The sequence below is a fragment of the Cetorhinus maximus genome, chromosome 26 (assembly GCF_964194155.1).
Source record: "Cetorhinus maximus chromosome 26, sCetMax3.hap1.1, whole genome shotgun sequence".
NCBI lineage: Eukaryota > Metazoa > Chordata > Chondrichthyes > Lamniformes > Cetorhinidae > Cetorhinus > Cetorhinus maximus.
In genome coordinates this window covers 32,201,705-32,213,800 of record NC_135904.1, presented here as the reverse complement: position 1 = coordinate 32,213,800, position 12,096 = coordinate 32,201,705, and the positions used below count along the sequence as shown (strand labels likewise).

At 49.5% G+C, this 12,096-nt stretch overlaps 1 long non-coding RNA gene across 1 annotated transcript in view; it reads right to left on the bottom strand.

Annotated features, from left to right (window-relative positions):
• The window catches only part of LOC144668193 (uncharacterized), a 39,589-nt gene extending 33,420 nt beyond the window's left edge, over positions 1-6,169 (bottom strand). Inside the window, exon 1 of the long non-coding RNA XR_013573453.1 lies at positions 5,048-6,169. This is a non-coding gene — a long non-coding RNA (uncharacterized LOC144668193). The remainder of the gene's footprint in view (positions 1-5,047) is intronic.
• Positions 6,170-12,096: the final 5,927 nt, after the last annotated feature.

Sequence of the window (12,096 nt, the reverse complement as noted above, 5' to 3'; positions counted from 1 at the left end):
TGGCAAAGGGAGGAGCACCTCCCTCAGGATGAAGGGGTGACAGGGCCTGCTGCACACACAGCTGAAGAGCCACAGTGAACCATCGCTCGTAGGCAACTAACTAGACCCAGGGTCTATAGACGGCGCTTGCCATTCCTGCAGATAACTAAGAACCAGTGTGGCTGAAAACTGCACATGTCTAGGAACTGGTTGGTCACATATGCCACCTGCTGTAGGATGTGGTGCCACAGGGACATGGAGGGTATCTACTGCCAGAGGCTGTGAAAGTGACTGTGGCACTCAATTCTTACACCAGTGGCTCCTTCCAGGGGTCCACAGGTGGCCTGTGTGGGATCTCACAAGCCTCCACGCACAAGTGTATCCAGGAGGTCATGGACATCATCTTCGCGAAGGCACAGGATGTGTTGCATTCCACCCTGGATCAGGACAGCCAGGAAGCAAGAGAGCTTGGACTTGCTTTGATTTCTGGTTTTCCACAGGTGCAGGGTGCCATCGACTGCACTCACGTGGCACATAGATCTCCATGGCAACAAGCAGTCAACTACATCACTGCAAGGGCCTCCATTTGCTGATTATTCAGCTGACACGGACTCAGCAGATTCCTTGTCTCCAGCAGTCCCCTGTGTACCAGAGGCCAAGGATATCCCTGCCTCCACCTGCTGTGGAACAGGTCGTGTGCTGTGCTCACTAGATTGTGATCCCGAGGATATTCTACATCTAGGTCCCATCGAGGTGTGAGTCGCGGCGCTGGTGGAAGGTGTGGCGAGCGCCGTAAAGGGCCTTCAACCATACTGCCCTCAGGGTCCTCATCCGAGGTGCTCTCAGCGCTGGGGTCAGGGTCAAGGTTGCCTGAGGACAACAATTCGGATGTGCCTAGGGCAGAGAGTGGAGATTATTAATGCACAGCACCTGCATTGAGCACAGAACAGTGGACGGAAGAGTACCGCTGAGAGAAGGGTGATAAAGTCCAGAATTCTGGTGTGGGTATTTGCCGACAACCTCGCCGTCACTGCAGGAATGGTCCACGTCCTTTCCGGCCAGCTCCAACGCGCGACTCTCAAACAGAGTGAGGACCTTGATGTCCAGCTCCACCCCTGATCGGGGACCTCTCCCTTGACTGTGCGTGAGCTTGTGTGAGCAAGGCTCATGCCACACCAAATGAGAAGGATGTCAGTCATATGTTTGTGCTGAGGGGAGCCGTGGACGGGATGAGCAGGCAGTCTCCAGAGGAGATGAGGCCAGATGGGGATGTGAGGGTGTGTGTGAGAGAGTGAGTGGTGATGTCCCTTGAGCTGGCAGTGAGTGAGATGTCAGTGAATGTGTAATGGCCTTGTGAGCGGGTGAGTTGAGATTGATGAGATGGTTGACTTACCCTGGTGACACGGATGAGAATATTCATCCATTTTCTGCACTGGATGGCCAAGCTCTTGTGTGCAACATTGGCACTGACCACCTCTGCCACTTCCTCCCAAGCTGGAGTGGTGAGACAGATAGGCTTCCTGCGGCCAGAGCGGGGTAGAGGACATCGCGGTGGTCCTCCACAACATCCAGAAGGCATCCCAGGGATACATCACTAAATCAGGGGGGTCTATACTCTTCTTGGTTTCAGGGCCATGTCTTCACCGGAGCAGTTATGGGCTGCAAGCATTGAGCAGTGTGCATGCGGCTGCCATTTAAACATGGTACCTGACATGAGGAGCAGCGAGGAAATGTGGTGGGAAAACTCAAGACCAGCCACCAGCGATCCGGCGTGTTTCCTGTGACTGCATAATTTATAAGATGGGAAGGGGATGATACAGCGCGAAAACTTGCCATTGCTGCTGGTGGGTAAAACATCTTTTTTCACACCGGCAATTGCACAGTGCAAATCTGGGACAATTCCATCCTTAGTCTCTGGAAAGGAAAATTCCACCCATAGATTCACCATTCTTATACATTTATGTAATGGTAACTAAACATGAGCATGTATTGTAAATAGTTATACTTCTTTGGAAGAGGAAAAGTATCTTTAAAAAGAAAAGGGGATGTTGTAATATGCCTTTAAGGGATAGCAGCATGACATCACTAGATAGGAAGTGTGTCATGTTATCCAGTTTTTGTTTCATTTTTGCCTTTGAGCATAGCGTGCGCACACACACACAATTCTGCTGCTGATGTCTTCAAGCCTACTATCTACATATAAACATTCTTTTGTGCATAGTCTAAATCAATGAACACACAACAATTTTACACAATCCATAATGAGTAACTGGTGCTTATTTCATTATAACAACATGACACTTTCAGACGTAGAACAATAGCTAAAGCAAGACTTCCTCCGACCATCGACCATAAGACTCCACAGTCCAGGAGGCATTCAATTGAAGGTCAAGGGACAGTTAACTGCTACACTTCAGTACAAAGAAAGAAAAACCAAAGAAACTTTGTACTTATCCAAATGCAAGTGTGTTCACTATTAAACTGAAAAGCTTGCATAGATCTGTAACTCATCTATAAAGTAGATGAATTGGGAAGGCAAGGCAAACTGACAGAATTCAGGACAGAATTTCCAAAAGTATTTAGAGGACTTGGGAGGCTGAAACAGCTTATCACAGCACACTGAGACCAAATGCAAAACCAGTGGGCTTGTTCACCCCAAGGAAAGTTCCACACCCACTTTCACAGATGGTGAAGCAAGAAATTGAGGCAATGTTGCGTCAGGGAGTCATCTCACCTGGAACAAAACCTACAAGTTGGTATTCAGGTATGGTTCCAGCACTAAAACCAACAGCTCACTGCATATCTCTGTAGACCTCACACAGTTAAACAAAGAGGTGGAAACAGAGATCCACCGAATGGTGGCTGTGGATGAGAGTATGGGAAAGCTAGCAAAAAGCACAATTTTTACAAAACTAGGTGCAGGGGCTTTTGACGACTACCTTTGGACAAAGAATCCAAACTACTGACTTCAATCGTATTCCATCGGTACCAGAGATTTTTTCAAAGGACAACGGCAAGTATTCTAGAAGGATTAGAAAGGGTCATCTATCACATGGATGACATCCTGATCCACTGGTCCACTACATCGGAGCACGATGCCAGAGTGAGAGCAGTGTCGCAATGCTTGCTTCTTGCGGGATTAGCTCTTAATGATAAATATGCGTTCTTGCAAGCAACCATTATATTCCTGGGACACATTGACCATGCATCAGGTGTCAGAGCTGGTCCTCAAAAAGCCAAAGCAATCAAAGGGTTCCCACCACCTTGCAACACCACACAGATTTGATGCTTCATGGTGTCATGATAACAAAGAAAAAACACCAAATTGCACCCAGAAATATTGGACTTTAAAAATAAGACCTGAGTTTGTAAAGAATGTGCAAGCCACTGTCTGGAATGCTGCAGGGTGACTCCCTAAGAGGTGATGGGACCCCACCCTGTTGCCAGACAAGGTACTTCTAAAGACATCCAGAAACTACTTGCTCCATCCGGTAGAGACAATGGGACATAATGGGAGGTGAGTATCATCTCATCAAGAAATCCTGTGAGCAATGCTCAGACAGACTGGTGAATTCGCTTCCCACTTGGAATATACAAAGAAGGGGTTAAAAGTGAGCTGAAAAGCTGCCCCGGTGTCTGTCTGTTGGTGGGCGTTCTGAGAGAGAGCAAGTACTGGAAGTTTGACTCAGAAGTAATAGCTACACACAGTGACCCTGCAACTCATCATTTTCCAGTCATTAAGACCTCTCTCCCTCTCTACCGAAATCAACCCTACAGGAACCTCGAAACCAACTATTCATCGACCAGATTCAACACTACTGGAACCTCGAAACTGACCATTTGCCTACTGAAGTCAATTCTACTGGAATCTCGAATTACAATGGCCGAAACACTCAATTACCTACTCCCCACAAATCAAGGACTGTTCCGTATACCCTTTTAAAAATATATATATCCACTTACTTCAAGCTAGATTCTTACTTTTAACCCGTATAAACATAAATGTATGTGTTTTATCATTTCCTGCCTTTAATAGTTAATAAACTTACACTTGCATTTAACTCAAGAAAGCCTGATCAAATTGGCCCCTTCAAAACCAGAACGATTGGGTCTGGGAAAAATGTATCCGTGAAAAGGCATCCTTTTTAGATTAAATCTTGTCGCGACCAATGCCTTGGGGGTGGGGGGGGTGGTGTTGGTGGGGCGCTGAATAAAGACAGGTTCATCCCTCCTCACCCAGAGCATATCAGTTTGGGGGCGTGCCAGCCAGAACGACTTTGGGGAACCTCATCTGAGGGTGGATTGTAACAATGGGAATGGTCAATCAAGTGAGAAAGTTCTTACCTAATGTGGCACATGTAAATGAACCACTGCGACAATTGCTTAGGCAAGGCCAAACTTAGTTTTGGGAAGGACATCAACAAATTTCTGTCAAAAGGAAAAGGGATGCTCATTTCTCCAGACACATTGGCTCTCTATGATCCAGGACTGCCTACGATAGTTGCTGCAAGTGCATCATCGACTGGACTAGGAGCAGCACTCCTTAAGACTCAGAGAGGTGGTAAACGCAGGCCAGTGTATTACACATCTCGAACCTTGACTGGAATGGCACAAAGGTCGCTGTAATTGACCAAGAAGCATTAGCAGCGACACGGGCTTGTGAAAAGGTTGCCGGCAATGTCTTAGGCCTAAAGTCTATCATTGAGTCAGACCACAAACCATTGTTATTAAATGCTAAAGAATTAGCAAAGATGCCGCCAAGAGTGCAAAGATTTTGTTTGGGATTGATGAGATTCAATGCTACAACCATGTCCAAGGAAAACAACAAACTACAGCAGACGCATTGTCACACATTCCTATTGAAAATCCTGGACAAGAGGAGATAGGTTTTGTGGACGATGTGGAGTCCTATACCTCATTGATCACAAAATATCTGCAGGTAACAACACAAAAGCTAAATTAAATTTGGAAGTCACAAAACGCTGATGAAGAATATGCTCAAATTCGGGAACACTGCATCAATGGGTGGCCAGAATACATTCCAAATAATCTCACCCTGAAGCAATACCTCGAGCAATGAAGACATCTCAGTGTGGTGGATGACTTGCTGATTTCTGATGAGAGATTGAGGACTCGAGATCCTTCAGAGAATACACGAGGGACACCTGGGCTTTACAAAGTGTCGTGCCAGATCACAAAAACTCTGTTAAAAGCAAAATATTGCGGATGCTGGAAATCTGAAACAAAAACAAAAACAGCTGGGAAAACTCAGCAGGTCTGACAGCATCTGCGGAGAGGAACACAGTTAACGTTTTGAGTCCGTATGACTCTTCATCAGAACAAAACTCTGTTGGTGGCCTGGGATCTCAAAATCATAGGAAAAAATAGGTCATTTGGCCCTTTGAGCCTGCCCCGCCATTCAATATAATCATGGCTGACCCTCTACCTCAACACCGTACTCCCGCTCTCTCCTCATACCCCTTGATGCCTTTAGAGTCCAGAAATCTGTCTATTTCCTTCTTAAATATATTCAGTGACTTGGCCGCCACAGTCCTCTGTGGTAGCGAATTCCACAGGTTCATCACCCTCTGAGTGAAGAAGTTTCTCTTCATCTCAGTCCTCAATGGCCTACCCCGTATCCTGAGATTGTGACCTATTGTTCTAGACATCCCCCAGCCAGAGGAAACATCGGGCAGAATTTTCTGTGCCTGCTGGCAGGCGCGGACAACATGGTGCAATTGGATTCACGGCGTCGGGAAGGATCGTCCGCTCAGTGTGCCGACGGTGGGCCACGTTTCCCGCCAATGGACGTGGGGAAGCTCACGATTGTAATACATCAGCAGATCATTAAAAGGCCATCCCACCAGGCTCTTGGACCCCGCCAGATTGTCCGTCTACGTCGGCAGGAAAGCACGTCGACGTGTTTCACAACAGCACTGAGGCAACGTGCGCTTGGCAGCCTTCACTTTGGGGGAACTGAGATGAGTGAACAGCAATGTTTTCCACAGCTCGTCAGGGTCGCCTGTTGCTTTGCCGGGGGTGACTGCTGCCCTGGCGTTGGATCCCGCGCACAAGAAATTGAGGGGGTGGGGCAGGGTAGGTGAGGGAAGTGGCCATGCATTAGGGACAGCTGTTTAAACTGACCGTTCCTCTGCAACTGAGACAGTTCAGGTGCAGCCACAGTGATATGATTGGGGTCTGGCTTCATGACCCCCCCTCCAACCCTCCCCATCCCCTCCCCGGCACAGACTGTGAGTCCGTGACCACTTTACTGGACCGTGGAGCAGTCAGGCTGCACACGTTGTACAATCTCCTCGCCAACACTGGCCATGGCGCAGTCACTGCTGGAGGTGCTCACAGCCCCATTGCAATCTCAGCATCCCGGTTAGGAGCTGTCTCCCCCATGTCGCAGGCTGACAGGGCAGCCATACAGTGCAATCATCTCTGGCCGTCCGAGGGGTGACCAGCACTCTCCGGGACGCATTAAGGGGCGGTCACACAGTGCCAGGGAAGGTGCTAAGTACACCCATGATTATCAAGTGTCTCTCTCTCCCTTTCATGCTGCAGTAGGACCACATCAAGAGCATGGAGCCTGCTGACCTAGCTGTATGCCTGATGGCCTACAGAGAGCAGAGAAGGCAGAGGAGAGAGCGATTGATAATCCTGGCTGTGCAAAGGCAGGAGCAGCAGCCTCAGGAAGAAGGGGCATCTGGGGCTCCCACACACACTGCCCAGGAGCGACAGTGAGCCTTGGCAGGTTGGCGCCTGGTGACACCTAGATGCTGTCTGTCATTCCTGCAGATGACCGGGAACTAGTGTCGCCAATGACTGCGCATGTCTCGAGACCTGGTGGCTCACACCTGTCACTTATTGAAGGATTTGGTGTCGAGGGGACATGGAGGACACCCACTGTCAGTGGCTGTGAAAGTGACCGCGGTGCTCAATTTCTATGCCAGTGGCTCCTTTCAGGGCTCCACAGGTGACCTCTGTGGGATATCACAAGCCTCCACCCACAAATGCATCCACGAGGTCACAGATGCCATCTTCTCCATGACACACAAATTTGTGCATGTCACCTGGGACCGGGACAGCCAGGATGCCAGAGCAATTGGATTCTCCTGGATCTCGGGATTCCCACAGGTTCAGGGAGCAATTGACTGCACTCATGTGACACTCTTCTCTCCATCACTACACACAGTGGACTACATCAACCGCATGGGATTCCACTCACTGAATGTGCATCTGTTACGTGACCACCAGAAACACATCCTGCAGGTGTACACACGGTTTCCAGGGAGTGTCCACAACGCCAACATCCTCAGTTGGTCTCAGATCCCTGGAGCCTTCCAGTGTCCACAGAAGCTGCAGGGTTGGCTCCTCAGGGACAAGGGCCACCCACAGAGGGTGTGGCTGATGACACCTGTGCGGCGGCCTCAGACTGCAGCAGAGTGACGGTATAATGAGGCTCATGCTGCAGCTTACACCATATTGGAGCTGACCATCGGGATGCTGAAGGTGAGGTTCTGATGCCTGGATTGGTCTGGGGGAGCCCTGCAATACAGTCTGCAGAGGGTGTCAAGCATTTACAACCTGGCGCTGCAACGGGGAGACGAGCTGGCTGAGGAAGAGATGGAGGAGCTGCATGTCTCCTCCGATGAGGAGGACACCGATGGGGATGAGGCTGAGGAGGTCCTCGGAGGCAACGTTGACAGGGATGAGGCCCACGCACTGCCTAGTCGAGGCAGGCGTGCTCGGGAGGCCCTCGTAGCTGCTAGATTTGTGGAGGATGATGACAACATGCAGTGAGGTGGCCCCATATATCCTCACATTGCATTTGTGAACATTTGACTCCAGTCTGACTTATGACAGCACAAAAACCCCCTGTGAGAATATTCCTGTCATGGAGACAAAGTGGAGGCCCTAATAGTTGCTCAATTGCAGGAGGATGATTACGACAGGCAGTTAGGACACTCCATAGATCTTCACACAGTCTCTGAGAATGTCTGACTTCTGTCTGATGGAGGGCAGCTCACTTGTGCTCTGCGATCAGGGTCATATCATAGAGACACAGCCATAAAACTTTAGAAGTTCTGATGCTTTGTCCGACTTCAGCACCAGAGTCCACCAGGATATGCAGCACAGCGTCACTGGTCACAGATGCTGAGGAGATGGGGGCCACGCCCTCCTTAAAGGTGCTGAGAGCCACACAGAGAGAATGATGGAACTCTGTGACACCTGCCCACAACATTCTGGCAGCAATGACCAGCACCATCGAGGTGCAGGCATCAGTAATGTGTCCAGGGAGTGTGAGGCTGGACCATCACTTTGGTCTGAAGGCTGCACAAAGCACAGGGAAGAGGCCCTGGACTGAGACACCTGCCTTTATCTTGTGTAGAAAGGTTTCACATCTGAGTGACACGAACACTGCTCATCAGGACAAGGAGCCATAGGCAGGGAGACATTCTTGGGAGTTTATTTACAATAGTGAACATTATGTGCAAGTGATTAACACTCGTGCCCAGGCTGTGCAGCTAATTCTCCATAACTTTCCTAACCCTGCTGCTGCGTCTTATTGCTCCCTGGACATTCACAACAGAGGTGGAGGCAGCCTTCTGACTGTGATGCCCTGCCTGTGATGTCTTTGGCAGGCGTCCTCTGCAGGGCTAAGACTTGGAGGACCCTAGCCTGCTTTCGGGGTCCTGCTGTGTGGCAGGGGAACCTTCCTCGGCCTGTGGAGCTGGAGCTGCTGAGGTCACAGGAAGAGGGAAGTCAGATTGGCCGGACACTCTTGGAGTCACCTGGATGGATGGGCCTGGAGTGTACACCTGCTGATTCTCCTCCCAATGGGTGCCCGGGGGCTCCAGGCTGACTCCTTGAGGAGAAGGGGTAGCAGGAGTGAGATTGAACTGCCCAGCACCCCTTTCACATACACACTGCTGGAGGCCAACTATTGCATCAGCGATGGAGTTGAGGCCCCACAGCAGTGCAGGAGTGACATCCTGGACCAAGGTCTCCATGGCAACCGCCACCCTACCAGTGTTGACCTCGGTGCGTTGTATGCTGGCGCTATCACCTCAGCCTGAAGGCAGACGGACCCCTCCATTGTGCCTTACAATCTGAGGACATCCCTTCCTGATGTTCCTGAGCTTGCCTTTACAGCTCCAGCAACTGTGACATGGCTGAGTCCAGAGGCTCCTCATCTGACTTGGACTCAGCAACGGTCTAGCCTCCAGCAGTCCTCCGAGTGCCGGGGGCCTGGGAAGTCCCTGCCTCTGCCTGCTGTGGATCAGACAGTGCGATGTGCTCACCAGATTGTGATCCCGAGGCTAATCTAAAGTTAGGTTTCACTGAGGTGTGTGTCTCTGCGCTGGTGAAGGGTGTGGGTGAGCGCTGTGACAGGACTTCAGGGAGGGTGCCTTTAGATTCCTCTCCAGAGGTTTTTTTTGAGCTTGATTGGAGGCCCTGGGTCATGGACTCTGTCGGCTGTTTCCCAGATGTGCCTGCGGAAGCAAGGGGAGATAATTAGTGCATGGCAGTGGCCTGTGAAACAGGACACATCACTCACAGCATGGTTGTCTGGTGGATGTTGCACTGCTGGGCCCTCACTTGGTAGAGCAGCGCCAACCTCACCATCAGCACAGGAGCGGTCCAGATTGTGGCCGCCCAGTTGGTTGGATCTGTTTTCAAAATCTGTGAGGACCTTGATTTCGGGCATCCCTCCACCGGTCTGTGACCTCTCTCTCCTGTTGTCAGCCAGTTTTTCCTGCATGGATAGAGATGGGAAGAATGTATCAGGATGCCTGCCAGGCCAGATGATAAGTATGCCTGGCCTGTGTGGGTGATGAGTGGTCCCAAGGATGGGATGAGGACAATGATGGTGTGTGTGAGAGAGTGAATGGTGATGTCCCTTGAACTGGCAGTGAGTGAGGGCCCTGTGGATGTGTGATGGGTTTGTGAGTGTGTGGGTTGAGAGTGATGAGAAGAGTGACTTACCCTGGCGGAGATCATTCATCCTCTTGCGGCACTGGGTGGCTGTCCCTCTTTTGAAGGGCGTTGGCGCTGCCACCATCTCCCAAGCTGGATTGGTTACGTTGCTGCCCACCCTGTGGCCAATGCAGAGGTACAGGACAGCCCAGTGGGCCTCCACTGCATCCAGCAGTCGCTCGAGGGACCCGTCATTGAAGTGGGGGGGCTGCAGTCTTTTTTCCTTTGCTGGCCATGTCTCCTGGGCAGCGGCGGTGAGCTGGTAGCAACAAGCGCTGTGCTTGCAGCTGGACTTTAAACATGGCGCCCGCTGTGATGCGGCAGCGGGGTGATGGCAGGTGGGCGAATGAGAGGCCACCCGCCATGGAAGTGGCGTGTCTCCCGGGAGTACATAAGTAATGTGGCGGGTTTGGGATGATACAGCGTGAAAGTCCACCATCGCGGCCGGCAGGTAAAACACCATTTTACCTGCCTGGTACTGCACATAGTGCAAATCTGGGAAAATTCCACCCATCACCTCTGCATCCAGTCTGTCCAGCCCAGTCAGAATTTCATATGTTTCAATGAGATCCCCTCTCATTCTTCTAAACTCCAGTGAATACAGACCAATCTCTCCTCATACGACAATCCTGCCATCCCAGGAATCAGTCTGGTGAACCTTTAGAAGAAATGACTTCAAACTGCATCACCTGTGCGATCCATCACCAGGAGCAAAGGGAACCATTGATGCTATCCTCATCCCCGTCCAGACTGTGGGAACATCTCGGAATGGACCTTTTTGTGCTCAAAGGGAAGACATTCCTCATAGTTGTTGACAATTACTCCAGATGAATTGAGGTTAAGACATTGTCCCACCACGGAAGCTTTCAATATGTTACTTAAAAGATTGGGGGAGAAGGAGGATGAGTATTGTGTGAATCAAAGCAGAAACTATAATCAATGCCATAGAGTACATGACTTACCAGAACTCCAGGCAGGGGAGTCAGTTTGAATTGGTGACCAAAATCATGAAAGCCAGGGTTCGGAGAAAATGCTACATCCGTGATCTTATTTTGTGGATATTGAAAATGGAATAGTGAAAACAAACAGAAACACACTCGTATACACAAAAAGACCATCAATGAAATGGACCAGTTACCCAGATCATCAGGAAGACGACCGGAACAGTGAGCTGGTATCCGCTGACGATTCACGTAGTATTCTACTGAGTTCGGGAGAGAACATGGAGAACTTGAATCCTATACATCCTCCGGGAGAGAGAACAAGGTTGGGGAGACTGGTGAAATTACCATAACGTTTATCTCTGAACTAGAGATGAAGGCAGAGACTTCGGGGGCAGATGTAGGATAATGGAAATAATGTATTTTATAGGTACAGAGACTTGGGAAGGTGTAGCGTAAATGGTTAATGTTGAATATGTAAATAGGCATTCCACATCATCAGTGATGTAAGATCATATGACAACAGAGCATGCTGAGGGATGGTTCTATGTGAAGCCTCGTGCTAAACCTTGTCCTGTGTATAGTTAGAAAAATGGTTAATAAAAGGTAAAGTTTTTCAACAGCCTCCTGCAGTCTCTATCGATCCTAACCAGGCCAATCTAACCTAAGACCCACAACGATGATCAGACTTTACAGATTATTAGTTGTTCAATTTTACCAAGCTAATTTGCAGATTGAAAAAAAAAGGACAAGTCAATAAATTGATTCACTGATTGTATCCGGAGGTGTTGGTTCTTCACAGTCATGGCTGGTGTGTCCCTTTTCTCCTGGACCAACAGTCGTAGAAATCCAATGGCTTTCAGTCTCTATCTTCTGTAGGAATGTAGACACTTTGCTCAGCAAAATAGGGCACAAACTTAGATGAAAAGTTGTAGAGAGAGAGGGAGACCCCTGCCCCATGTGGCAGCCTATGTGCTCTCCACCTAGATCCCAATTCTGGCATCCACACAAATGGTTGTATCACATGACCTCACTCCATGTCGGTTGTATATTCCAAAGAATACAGAGGACTAGCTCATGTCTCACATAGCTTCCCTTTAGCCATTGTTTCATAACCAAGGTGATCAATTTTTTTTAATGTTAACTCCTAAAGGATCCATCCTCCATCTTGATGAGAAAAGAAGAAGCTGTT